The sequence below is a fragment of the Benincasa hispida genome, chromosome 4 (genome assembly GCF_009727055.1).
Source record: "Benincasa hispida cultivar B227 chromosome 4, ASM972705v1, whole genome shotgun sequence".
NCBI lineage: Eukaryota > Viridiplantae > Streptophyta > Magnoliopsida > Cucurbitales > Cucurbitaceae > Benincasa > Benincasa hispida.
Genome location: NC_052352.1, coordinates 37,893,510 through 37,907,754, shown reverse-complemented (window position 1 = coordinate 37,907,754; position 14,245 = coordinate 37,893,510). Strand labels below are relative to the sequence as shown.

Sequence of the window (14,245 nt, the reverse complement as noted above, 5' to 3'; positions counted from 1 at the left end):
GGACACGCACCACCCAATCGCATCGGAGTTTTGCGATTCTTCAACTTGCAACCACGCGTGCAACAGCCAATCCTTCGCAACCATGTCAACTGATTCACGTTCTTCATCCATCCGGTTGCTTTGATTGCCTTCGTCCAATCGATCTTCAGTATTCACACCGTGGGTGTCTTTCTCCAGTGTCGAGGGTACTCAGTTGTCTTTCTTCAATGTTCACACCATGGGTGTATTTCTCTCCATCCTCTCCTTGCGTTTTAGATCTCACTAACACCAACTCCGACAAGGCTACCTAGCTATATATATAATTTTTGTTAGCCATCAGCCATCCCATTGTCGATTTGTTGCAGCGTTGGGTTGAAATCAATTCTCTGAACGCATCAAATCACATGACTGGTGACATCAGTATTTTCCACGAGTTCAAATCACACCTTGGTCATTCCTCAGTCCTAATTGCAGACGGGTCTCTCTCTAAAGTTACAGAAACAGGGTCGATAAAACAATCAAATGATCTCTTACTCTCCAATATTCTTTATGTTCCTAAATTGAGTTGTAACTTGATGTCTATTAGTAAACTTACAAGTGACTTAAACTGCATATCTAAATTCTATTCAAACTTATGTGAATTTCAGGAGTTGGGTTCGAGAAAGGTGATTGCGTTGCTCAGTAGCATGGTGGCCTCTATCTTTTCCAAGAAAAACATGTTCCAAGTTTGTCTTTAAAACCCAGGTGTGAGTCTTCTTCCAATTCTGTTAGTTTCATCCCCGAGTCCTCTTCCCATTCTAGGTCTTTGTCCAGTCAAAATCAAATTATGTTATGGCACTTTCATCTTGGTCATCCAATTTTTTTGTACCTTGAAACATTATTTCCTTCTCTTTATCAACAAAAAATCGAGTCACTTTCGGCGCAAAATCTGCCAACTTTCTGAACATACCAGAAATGCCTATCCAAGTGTGCCTTACAAATCGTCAAAACCTTTCGCATTGATCCACGGTGATATTTAGGGGCCCTCTAGAGTTAAAAATATATCTAGAACATGTTGGTTCATAACCTTTATTGATGATCATACTCAACGACAAATCTGAAACATCAAGTATTTTTCAATCCTTTCGCTCTATGATCTCACTTGATTTCAAAGGAATATTCAAGTTCTTAGAACAAATAATGGCCGAGACTATTTCAACTCCACTCTTGGGTCATTTCTTTCATCTCATGGTATTGTTCACATTAGTTCTTGTGTGGACAATCCTTAACAAAATGGGATTATTGAAAGGTAAAATAGACACCTTCTTGAGGTTGCTCGTTCTCTTATCATTGCCAATGATGTTCCTAATTTGTTCAGGAAAGAAGCCATTCTTACTGCAACATTTCTCATAAACCGAATGCCTAGTTGAATCCTCAAATTCAAATCTCTCTGTGATGTCTTCCTCCAAAGTCATTCCCAACTATTGGAAATAAAGAGCTTCGTTAATAGTTTATAACCCCAAGGGTATTTTAATATTTTACTTTACCCTAGATTTATTTCCTTTTTAATTTTAGGGCTTGCTAGAGCCTATAAATATGACTTCTATTTATAATTTTCATTGTGTATTAAAAATAATAAAAGAGACATTGTATTGCAGTTTCTTCTCCTTGTTCAAGGGTTCTCCACGTAAAATTAGTTTTCTTTATTTTTTATCTTCTAACATAGTATCAGAGAGTGGTGACGAAACCCTAGCCACCATCGGCGAAAACCAACCGATGCAAGATAATCTTAGTTCTGCACCAGCCCCACCAGTGTTTTTAAATGCCTAAGGTGCCTTAAGGCGCAATGGCTCTCTGGAGCCTAGGCACAAGGCGCACAAAAAAGCGCAGACTTTTTTTTGTGAGGCGCACTATATATAAAAATATTACATTAAAAAGATAGAGTATAATTGAAGTGGAAATATGGAAAAAATGGACCCAAAATACAAGAAATGGAAAACTTGATCCTTTTAGTTAATAAAGAAGGAAAATCCTTAATTAATACTATTTTTTTTCAAAATAATTGAAAAGCCCCCAAGGCTTTGATCCTTGGGGCTTCACAAAAGGCGCACGCCTAAGGTGTGCCTTATTTTGTGAGTCTCGCTTTTCGAAGGCAAGGCGCCAGACTTGTGCCTTGGGCCTAGGCACATGCCCGAGAGGGCTTTTTAAAACACTGAGCCCCACTACTACCGATTCTGACCACCAACGCTAATGCCACCCGCCCCCACCACCGATACTGTGATTGTTGTTGTTGTCCAAGCCGCGGTTAATCGATATCTTCAGTCCTTACATATCTGTTCAACTCTAGCGCCACCACAACCTTTTGATGGAAACCCTAGCACCACCGCCTTTATTCACAATGTTGCCAGCGTTCCTCCTTTGTTACCGAGAGTTTTCGCTGCCTATCCCTCCAATCTCACTGCCAATAGCCGAAACCTACACCTTGAAGCCGGAATTGGTGAGTTGTCCACCTTTACCACAGAGGTAAATCCCCTACCGCTACAATGCCGGGAATCCCCGACTCCTTTCCCTTTTAGCCGCAAGCAACCTATCTGCAGCCACCAGGCCTTCCTCATCATGAGCCGCCTAGTTATGAACATCAAGGTTCGATCGGTTTATCTCCTGTAATGATTCAACAACAGTTGGCTGATCTTCAGGCATGTTTTCCACAACAAATCGTTGCTCTTGGGGTGGCCCTAGGTGTTTCACAAACTTAAATTCTAGTACAGTGAATTCTGATATTCCTTTCGGTCTACCGATGTATATAGAGAATCCGATAACCTCTTTCCCTAATTTAACTACTGCAAACTATTTGTCTGGATCTATGGGAAATTCCATAGAGTTAATCGCAGGAGAAAAGTTGAATGGTCAGAATTATTTCTCCTGGCCTCAGTCCATTAAAATGACTCTTGAGGGGCATCACAAGTTTGGGTATCTAACTGGTGAGATACCAAGACCTAGGTCAAGGGATCCTCAAGAGCACATTTGGAAAGGAGAAGACTCCCTGCTTCGATCACTGCTAATTAATAGTATAGAACCTCAGACAAGGAAACCGTTGTATGTTGTGACTGCTTGAGATATCTGGGAAGCAGTTCAAAAATTATATTCTAAGAGGTAGAATGGGTCTCGTCTTTACACTCTGGGTAAACAGGCTCACTAGTGCAAATAAGGGACGATGGATGTCACTTCATACTTTAAAAAATTGTCCTTAATCTGGCATGAGATGGACATGTGTCGTTAAATTATCTGGGATTTCCCTTGTAGAGGTATTCAGTATTCCAAGATTGAGGAATTCGATCGTCTCTATGATTTCCTAGCTGGTTTGAACTCCAAGTTCGACGCAGTGCGAGGCAGTATACTGGGAGAGATGCCTATACCTTCTCTTATGGAAGTGTGTTCTGAGGTTCATTTAGAGGAAGATAGAGTCAGTGCTATGAGCATCATGATTCTATCTACTACTGATGTTGCTGCTTTTAGAATGAGATTATCTCGTTTTGATAGTAACAAGAAAAATGGGAAACAAACCCCGGTGTGTTAACATTGCAAGAAACCATGGCATACAAAAGATCAGTGCTGGAAGTTATATGGTAGACCACTGAATGGCAGAAGACGTCCTCCAAATGACAGGTCCAATCCTGGTCGGGCTCTTACGAGTGAATCTACAAAGGCCTCCCAGTCACAACCTCAAGTGAATTGCCAAAGTGACGTTGGTGTCTCTTCCCATAGGGATGATGCACAATCAGGTACTTCTCAATCCTTAAATCTTCTCGGCATAAATGGTAAGAAACCATGGATACTTGATTTTGGGGCTACAGATCATTTGACTGGATCTTCTGATAATTTTCTATCATATCTTCCGAGTGTTGGTAATAAAACGATTCAAACTACATATGGGTCCTTTGCTCCTCTTGCAAGCAAGGGTCATATTTCTCCTTTTGATGGTTTAACTTTATAGAATGTGCTGTATGTACCCAAAATATCTTACAATTTACTATTTTATTAGTAAGATAACTAGACATCTAAATTGTCAAGTTGCTTTCTCACCAGATAATGTTTTTTTTTCAAGACTTGAGCTCGGGGAAGACGATTGGCACTGCCCGGAACAAAAGGAGACTCTATGACCTTGATGATGATGCTTTTTCTAGGAACTGTTATAGGACTAGTTTGTTGTCTTCTTATTTTTCAACTTTAGAAAAAGATGGTATGTTGTGGCATTTTTACCTTGGTCATCCAAATTTTAAATATATGAAATATATATATTTCCTCATTTATTCAATAAAGTTGATGTCTCTTCTCTATCTTGTGATGTGTACGCAAAACAGCATAAGGTCACCTTTCCGTCTCAATCTTAAAAACTTCTCAACTCTTCACCCTTATTCATAGTGATGTTTGGGTCCCTTGAGTCTTACCTGGTTTGTGACCTTTATTGATGATCATACTCGTCTTACATGGGTTTTCTCCTCACTGATAAATCTGAGGTTTAATCGATATTTCAACAATTTTATACTACTGTTGAGACTCAGATCAACACCAAAATTGCTATCTTCGTAGTCATACTGATCGTGAGTTCCTTAATAATACTCTTCGTGATTTTCTATCTTCTAAAGGCATTGTCCACCAAAGTTCATGTGCCTATACACCTCAACAGAATGGGGTGGCTGAAAGGAAAAATTGTCACCTTCTTGAGGTTGCACGGTCTCTCATGCTGTCTACTTCAGTTCTTTCTTACTTATGGGGGATGTAGTTCTGACTACAACTCATCTTATTAATCAAATGCCTTCCCGTGTCCTCCAACTCCAAACCCCTCTTGAATGCCTCAGGGAATCATACCCTACCACACGACTTATTACCGATGGTCCTCTTCGAGTTTTTGGGTGCATTGCCTTTGTCCATAGTAATGGCCCTAACCAAACTGTTGAAAAAGCAGCTTGTAACCCTAGGGGCATTTTAGTAATTGTGTGTACCCTAGGGCTTCCCACTAGTCTAATTTGGCCTATTCTCTTGTACTTTGTGTATCAGAATTAATAATAAAAATCAGTGTCTATCGTGATTTTTCTCCCTGTACTAGGGTTTCCACATAACTGTGTTGTTATTCTCTTCCCTACTCTTTTATTTTTAACATGGTATTAGAGAAAGGGGACGAAACCCTAGCCATTATGGAAGAGAACCATCCACAGTCGCCTTCAGCTGGTGAATCTTCGAGTTTTGATATGAAAACTGCTATTCGGGTCGCGGTAAAGGAATATTTTCAAGCTGTCTTACCATAATTAATTTCTGCTGTCCAGTTGCAGTCAACAGAGAGCCGCCGTCAATGGGAGCCGCACACGGACAGATCTGAAGAATACGCTAACAGAGTTGATCTGCCTCATCTCGCGCCACCGTCGACTGATCCGACTCAAATCAGGTATGGCCGCAGCAACCCCTCAGACCCACCGTGAGGTGGATCAGATCTGGCTCCAATCGGGGACGTTCGCATCTGTAGCAACCCTTCGGCAGACAGAGTCTCTTCGACAGCTTCAGATCGCGCCTTCGACCTATAGATTCTTGACGAACAGGCTGGGCGTTCGTCTATCCAGCTTCCGATCGCGCCTAGAGCTTCGACATCGACCAGAAAAAACTTGACCGCACCGGCGTACCCTAGGGTTTTCGCGTCAAATCCAGCAAACCCACACGTCCGGCAAGGAGAACAACACCTTTCCGATTCTGCCCTAGGCGCATTCGACCAACAAGCCGACAACCACCTTCCGCCGGTGACCCCCTTCCAGCCGGCGACTACCTTCCAGCCGTCGATCTCCTTCCAGCCATTAGTGGCTGCCCCGTTTCCAACCGGTTGTGGCTCGACCCAATACCCAGATGAAAACCCGATAAATTCTTTCCCTATTTTACCTACTACAAATATCCTGTCTGTGTTTCCCTCAGTTGACAGTACGACCAGCCTGAGTACGGTTGGAATCAATACCATCGCCCAGTCAGGCAACATACAATCTTTTGGTCTTATTAGTGTGAATGGTAAAAAACCTTGGATTATTAACTTAGGGGCGACGGATCATCTTACTGGTACCTCTGATCAGTTTCTCTCATATTATCCAAGTGCTGGTAACGAACGAATTAGGATTGCAAATGGGTCGTTCACACCTGTTGCAGGAAAAGGGGATTTATCGCCATTTGAGGGTTTGGTTTTGCGGGACGTTTCGCATGTTCCTAAAATTTCATATAATTTGTTAGCCATCAGTAAGATTACAAGAGATTTGAATTGTCAAGCAGTTTTTTCACCCAACTCTGTTTTATTTTAGGATCTAAGCTTGGGGACGACGATTGGCACTGCCCAACACGATGGGGGACTCTACTTCCTAACTGATGATGTTTCCTCTAGGAATGATTATAGGACTAGCCTTGTCTCCTTAAATTTTTCTACCTCCGAGAATGTTTTTCTATTATGGCATTACCGCTTAGGGCATCCGAATTTTCAGTACATGAAACATTTATTTCGCAATATTAATGTGTCTTCTTTAAAGTGTGAAGTGTGTATTCGTGCCAAACAGAGTCGTGTCTCCTTCCACTCCCAGCCCTATAAACCATCCAAACCCTTCACCTTAGTCCACAGTGAGGTCCCTCACCAACCACAACCTCCACAGGGAAATGCTGGTTTGTCACTTTTATAGACGACCACAATCGGCTTACTTGGGTCTTTCTTTTCACTGATAAGTCTGAGGTGTTATCTGTATTCCAGCAATTTTATGCCACTGTGGAAACCCAGTTTAATGCCAGGATTGGTATTTTGAGAAGTGACAATGGGCGGGAATTCTTTAACGCTTCCTTTCAGGAGTTTCTTGCTTCCAAATGGATTATCCACAAAAGTTCGTGTGCCTAAACTCCCCAACAAAATGGGGTAGCAGAGAGGAAAAATCGTCATTTGGTGGAAGTTGGTAGGTCCTTAAAGCTATCCACATCACTCCCGTCTTACCTATGGGGTGATGTCATCCTTACTGCTGCTCACTTAATCAACCGAATGCCTTCCCGGGTCCTCAATTTTCAAAACCCCTTAGACTGTTTAAAAGAGTCATACCCTACGACTCATTTGGTCTCCGATGTACCACTTCGAGTTTTTGGCTGTGTTTCCTTTGTTCACTCCCATGGTCCAAACCACACGAAATTTCCCCCGTGCTCAAAAGTGCGTCTTTGTTGGGTATCCACTCCATCAGCGCGGGTATAAATGTTACCATCCATCTTCTTGCAAATATTTCATTTCCAAAATATCATTCTTCCTGAGATCAACCCTTCTTCCCTATTAGCCATCTTCGGGGGAGACCTCTAGTGAAGAGACTAACTGGTCCACATATACAATTCCCTTGGAGTCTGCCCTATTCCGACATGTTGGTCCTATCCTTTCTACCAATCAAGTCCCATGGATAACATACTGTAGGAAGAATCTCAGGAAGGAAGCAGCGTCACCTGTTGCATCTCCGGCTCCGTGTCCATGAGTCAAACCCGAAATCAGGTACATTGTATTCCTGAAATTAATGAGATTGATACGTTGTACTAACGAGTGCAAAGAGGGAAAAAGGAGGAAAGGTGCTGATAGCACCACATAGCAGATGGGAAGACGACAGTGAATGACGATTTAGATCACAGCTCTAGAAAATGTGAGTGATACTAAAGATAATTGGTGAAAAAGGTGTGATTTCTGAAGATGAGAAACAGGAAGAGGTGACTAGTGATCACAATGGAAATTCTGACAGTTTGAAGGAATATGATGCTTCTCTTGATCTTCCAATAGCCCTGAGGAAAGGTATTCGGTCATGTACAAGGTACCCCATGCATAGTTACATGACATACAGTAACCTGTCATCTGATTTAGGGCCTTTACCACTAGTTTAGGATGCAGGGGTGATACCGACTATCATACCAGGAAGCAATGGGAACCGAAGTTTGGAAAAGCTGTTGTTATGGAGGAGATGAGAGCTCTGGAGAAAAATGAACAATGGGACCAGGTGATCCTACCTAAAGGGCACAAGACGCGTTCGGTGCAAATGAGTTTTCACTATAAAGTACAAGTCAGATGGGATTGTTGATCGGTACAAAGCCAGTTAGTTGCCAAAGGGTTTTACTCAACCTTTGGAGTAGATTACTCCGAGACATTCTCTCCCGTAGCTAAACTCAATACTATCCGAGTATTGCTATCAGTTGCAGTTAACAAAGATTGGCCTTTGCATCAACTGGATGTAAAGAATGCTTTCTCAATGAGAACTTGAGGAGGAAGTCTACATGAATCCTCCTCCCAGATTTGAAGATCAGTTCAACCGCAAGTCCTGCCGGCTGAGAAAGTTGCTATATGGGTTGAAACAATCTCCGAGAGCCTGGTTTGACAGATTTGTCACCTTTGTCAAAGGACAAGGGTATACCCAAGGCACTCAGATCATACACTTTTTTACAAAGAAGTCAACTTCAGGGAAGGTAGAGTTCTCATTGTGTACGTTGACGATTGTGCTCTCCGGTGATGATGATGTTGGAAATTGTGAAAACTCAAAGCAAAGATGGCCAAAGAGTTTGAAATTAAAGACCTTGGGAAGTTAAAAATACTTTCTCGGAATGGAAGTAGCCCGGTCTAGGGACGGAATCTCAGTGTCCCAACGGAAATACACGATTGATCTTCTAACGAAATAGGAATGACTGGGTGCAAAACCTGCTGACACCCCAGTTGAATAATTCAAAACTCCAACATACTAGTTAACAGTGTTCCGATCAATAAGAAAGGTATCAGCGGTTAGTTGGAAATTGATATACTATCTCATACGAGACCTGATATTTATATGCAGTGAGTGTTCGTCAGTCAGTTTATGCAGGCTCTTGTGAAACACATGATAGTAGTTGAACGCATCCTTTGATATTCTGAAAGGTACACCAGGTAAGGGGTTAATGTTCAAGAAGTCTGATAAACGCTACATTGAAGCCTACACTGATTCTGATTGGGCAGGGTCTGTTGTTGATAGAAAATCAACATCAGGGTATTGCACATTTGTTTGGGGTAATCTTATGACCTGGAGGAGCAAGAAACAGGGAGTTGTGGCCAGAAGTAGTGCAGAAGTTGAGTAACGAGCCATGAGTTTAGGGATATGTGAAGAGATCTGGTTGATGAAAGTGTTGTCAGATCTTCATCAAGACAATGAGCACCCAATGAAACTGTTTTGTGACAATAAGGCAGCAATAAGTATTGCAAATAATCCTGTTCAGCATGACAGAACAAAACACGTTGAGATCGACCAACACTTCATCAAGGAAAGACTTGACAACAAGTATATGCATTCCTTATGTTCCCTCAAATCAGCAAATAGCAGATGTGCTCACAAAAGGATTACTGAAACAAAGCTTTGATTACTATGCCAGCAAGTTGGGTCTTATTGATATTTACACCCCAACTTGAGGGGGAGTGTCGAAAAAGCAGCTTGTAACCTTAGGGGCATTTTAGTAATTGTGTGTATCCTAGGGCTTCCCACAAGTCTATTTATTTGGCCTATTCTCTTGAACTTTGTGTATCAGAATTAATAATAAAAATCAGTGTTTATCGTGGTTTTTCTCCCTGTACTAGGGTTTCCACGTAATTGTGTTGTTATTCTCTTCCTTACTCTTTTATTTTTAACACAAACTAAGTTTACCCCTGGTGCTCAGAAATGTGTCTTCGTTGGATATCCCCTTCACCAGCGAGGTTATAAATGCTTCCACCCTTCTTCCTGGAAATGCTTCATCTCCATGGATGCAACATTCCTTAAGAAAAGACCTTTCTTTCCTGTTAGTCATCTTCAGGGGGAGAGTACTAGTGAAGAGACTAAGTAGTCTACAACTTCAGTCCCTACTAACCTTCCTAAACTCCTTCCTGAACCCATCCTGAATGCCCATGACACCGTTCTACCTACTAAACAAGTCCCTTGGACAACCTACAATAGAAAAAATGTCATAAAGGAAATGATGTCCTCTACTGCTCCGCCGACTCCGGTCCATGAATTTGAACCAACGCAAGCTCAAGGTACTGCTGGCCTTGATAATACTAACTTGTGTGTTGAGGATGATATTGTTGATTTAACTGAGAATGACAGGAATGATATGTTAGTTCCAGAGAATAATAGGGTCGCAAGCAATGATAAGACTTCAATAGAAACACAAGAGGGTGAGATTCTTCATCAAGCTAGAAAATGTAATCAAAATCCCATCACAAATGAGGAATCAGCCAAACCAGAGGATTATGATCTCTCTCTTGACATGCTCATTGCATTAAGAAAGGGCACCAGATCCTGCACCAAGTACTCTATGTATAGTTGTATGTCTTACAGTAATCTGCCTTCTGGGTTCAAGGCGTTCGCTGTCAGGCTTGATATAGTAACAATACCGAAGAACATACATATGGTTGTGGAAATTCCTAAGTGGAAGACTGTCGTCATGGAAGAAATGAGTGCTCTTGAAAAGAATAATACGTGGGACCTTGTTGCTCTTCCTAAATGGCAAAAAACAGTTGAGTGCAAGTGGGTGTTCACTCTAAAGTATAAATCATATGAACTCTAGACAGGTACAAGGTCAGACTTGTAGCAACAGGGTTTACTTAAACTTATGGGATAGTTTATTCTGAGACTTTCTCCCCTGTACTGAAATTAAACACGGTCTAGGTCCTTTCTATTGCAATTAATAAAGACTGGTCTCTCCATCAACTTGATGTGAAAAATGCATTTCTAAATGGTGAATTAGAAAAATGCATTTCTAGTCTCTCTTCTAATTAGGCAGGATTAGTTATTGACAAAAAGTCTACCTCTCGATATTGTACTTTTGTGTGGGGTAACCTAGTTACTTGGAGAAATAAGAATCAAAGTGTTGTTGCTAGAAGAAGTGTTGAAGTTGAATACAGAGCTATGAGTTTGGGAATCTGTGAAGAAATCTGGTTGAAGAAAGTTCTGTCTGATCTACCCGAAGATAGTGTTCTACCTATGAAGCCCTATTGTGATAATAAAGCAGCTATTAGCAGTTATAAGCATAGCCAATAATCTTGTACAACATGATAGAATGAAACATGTGGAGATTGACACACACTTTATAAAAGAAAACTAGACAATGACAGTATCTGTATTCCGCATATTCCATCTAGTCAACAAGTTGTTGATGTTCTCACCAAAGAGTTACTCAGGAAAAATTTTGACACGTGTTAGCAAGTTGGGTTTGATTGACATCTACACCTAAACATGAGGGGCAGTGTTGGAAATAAGGGGCTTTGTTGATAGTTTATAGCCCCAAGGGTATTTTAGTATTTTACTTTACCCTAGGTTTATTTCCTTTTTTATTTTAGGGCTTGCTAGAGCTTATAAATATGACTTCTATTGTAACTTTCATTGTGTGTTAAAAATAATAAAAGAGACCCTATCATGGTTTTTTCTCCCTATTCTAGGGTTTTCAATGTAAACCTAGTGTTCTCTATTTTCTATCTTTTAACACCAACTACAAATTTCTCCACAAATTACCTCTTTGATGTTTTGGATGTTCCTACTTTGTTCTATCCAAAATCCATCAAGTGCATTTTTCTAGGTTATTCACCACATCAAAAGGGGTATAAATGCTATTCCCATGACTAGGAAAATGTACACTTCTATGGATGTTACCTTCTTTGAAAACCAACCTTTTTTCACCAAGTCTCAAATTCAAAGGGAGAATGTGAGAGAATTTGAGCCATGGAAAGTTGAGTCTACTTGTCCCACATGTCCTACTCACATCATACCCGAAGTTTTAGCTCCTCCTCTAGATGAGCCACCTATTTCCGTGTCGGACCTACCTATTGTTTCCGAACCTGAAGTCTCACAATTTTTTGAACCTTTAGTCTCAAAAAGTCGAACTCCTATTGTTTACTCGAGAAGGAGAGGAGTTACCTTGCAAGACTCTGAATGGCAATCACCTAAACCAGACACATTTTCCTTCAATTCCACCTCTGAAAACATGTCTTGATGATACATCAAGACCAAATTGCTCGGTGAAAAGGTGTTAGAAAAGCTGTACTAGTCATCCAATTCAAAAATATGTGACGTGGGAAATTACATTTGTCTTATAAATCCTTTGTAACTCAATTGGATAATATTCAACTTCCACACAATAGTCCAGATGCTCTAAAGGATCCTAAGTGGAAAAAGGTTGTACATAAGGAAATTAAAGCTCTTGAAAGCAATGAAACGAGTCATCCAATTGAAAAATATGTGACGTGGGAAATTACATTTGTCTTATAGAACCTTTGTAACTCAGTTGGACAATATTCAAATTCCACACAATAGTCAAGATGCTCTAAAGGATCCTAAGTGGAAAAAGGTAGTACGTGAGGAAATTAAAGCTCTTGAAAGTAATGAAACATGGACTCTCACAACGCTTCCTCTTGGAAAGAATCTCGTCGGCTGCAAATGGATTTTCACAGTTGAATACAAGTCAGATAGTAGTGTTGAAAGATTTAAAGCAAGACTTGTGGCTAAGGACTTCACTCAATCATATGGTATCTTATGAAGAGACTTTGTTCCTGTTGCAAAATTAAACACTATTTGTATCCTTTTATCTTTAATAGTAAATCAAGATTGGCCCTTTCATCAACTTGATGTTAAAAATGTCTTTTAGAATGGTGATTTCGAAGAATTTTATATGCACATTCCTCCTGGAATGGAAAATGAGTCTAACAGAAACTTAGTATACAAGTTGAGAAAGTCGTTACATGGATTAAAACAATCACCTCATGTTTGGTCAGACAAATTTGCCAAAGTTATGATGAAAAATGGTTTGCCAAAGTTATGATGAAGAATGGTTTGAAAAGTTATGATGAAAAATGGTTATCACCAATGCCAAGTTGATCATACTCTATTAGTGAAGTCTACTAACAACAAAACAACAATCTTGATTGTATATGTAGATGATATCATCATTACAGGAAATGATCTAAGAAAGATCCTCAATTTGAAAAAGATGCTTGCAACTGAATTTGAAATCAAGGATTTGGAAAGTCTGAGATATTTTTTAGGAAGTGAGGCGGCGAGATCTAAAGGTGGTATTTTCATTTCTCAACAAAAATATATTCTGGACTTGTTAAAGGACAATGGAAATCTTGGATGTAGACCTGTTGAAACACTATGGATCCAAATTTAGACCAAGACCAAAGTGAAGGGATTAGTCCAATTGACAAGGGCATGTATCAAAAGCTTTTGGGAAAGTTAATTTACTTGTCACATACAAGACCAAACATATCATATTTTGTGAGTATTGTTAATCAGCACATGAATAGTCCAAATGAATACCATCTTAGGGGAGTTAATAGGATTTTAAGATACTTGAAAGGTACTCCAAGTCATGAGCTATTATTTAAAAAGTCATCAAACAGAATGATGGAACTTTATACTGCTGCTAGTTGGGTTGGAGAGTTAACTGATCAAAGATCTACATCTGGACATTACTCTTATATATGGGGCACCTTAGTCACTTGGAGAAGCAAAAAGCAATCAGTTGTAGCTAGAGGTAGTGTTGAGGCTGAATATTGAGCTCTAACTTTGGAAATTTGTGAAGGGATGTGGATTCATAAGCTTTTGGAAGAACTAGGGATAAAAACACAAAGTTCATTCTAAATACTCTGTTGTAGTCAAACAGCAATCAGCATAGCAAAGAATCCTATACATGACAGAACGAAACACATAGAGATAGATCGACATTTCATATCTAAAAAGATCAACAAGAACAAAGTGAAACTAAACTATGTTCCATCTCGCCATCAAATCGCCAATGTTCTCACCAAAGCTTTATCAAGGAGAAGCTTTGAAGAATTTAATTCCAATCTTGGGTTGTATTCTATATACAATCCAGCTTGAAGGGAAGTGTAGATTTGTATATATAGTTGCATTTTAATCAGTAATTTACAACTCTTAACTAATTTTTAGATTTCATTTCCTTTTATAATTAGTTTCTTTAGTTAGAACTTTTGTATTACATTCACCCATTATTGGGTCCTTTTTGGAATAAGATGAGAAAATAAAAATCTATCTAAAATTATCACTAAGCACACTAGAACGCCCATGACCAAAATCTCGCAGTTGTCCAACAACTCACAAATATCATCCATGTTCCCATCACGACCATTTTAGTAGCTTATTTAGTTATGATGTTAACATACAAGTTACTGTAGGTAAAGTCATAGCTAATTTTAAAATATTTAAAGATACAGATTATTGCCCCTTCCCATAAATAGACACTAAAC

At 39.9% G+C, this 14,245-nt stretch overlaps 1 protein-coding gene across 2 annotated transcripts in view; it reads right to left on the bottom strand.

The window, feature by feature from the left end:
* LOC120075266 (myosin-15) overlaps positions 1-14,245 on the bottom strand; it is a 60,908-nt gene that overhangs the window by 21,115 nt on the left and 25,548 nt on the right. The window lies entirely within an intron of this gene.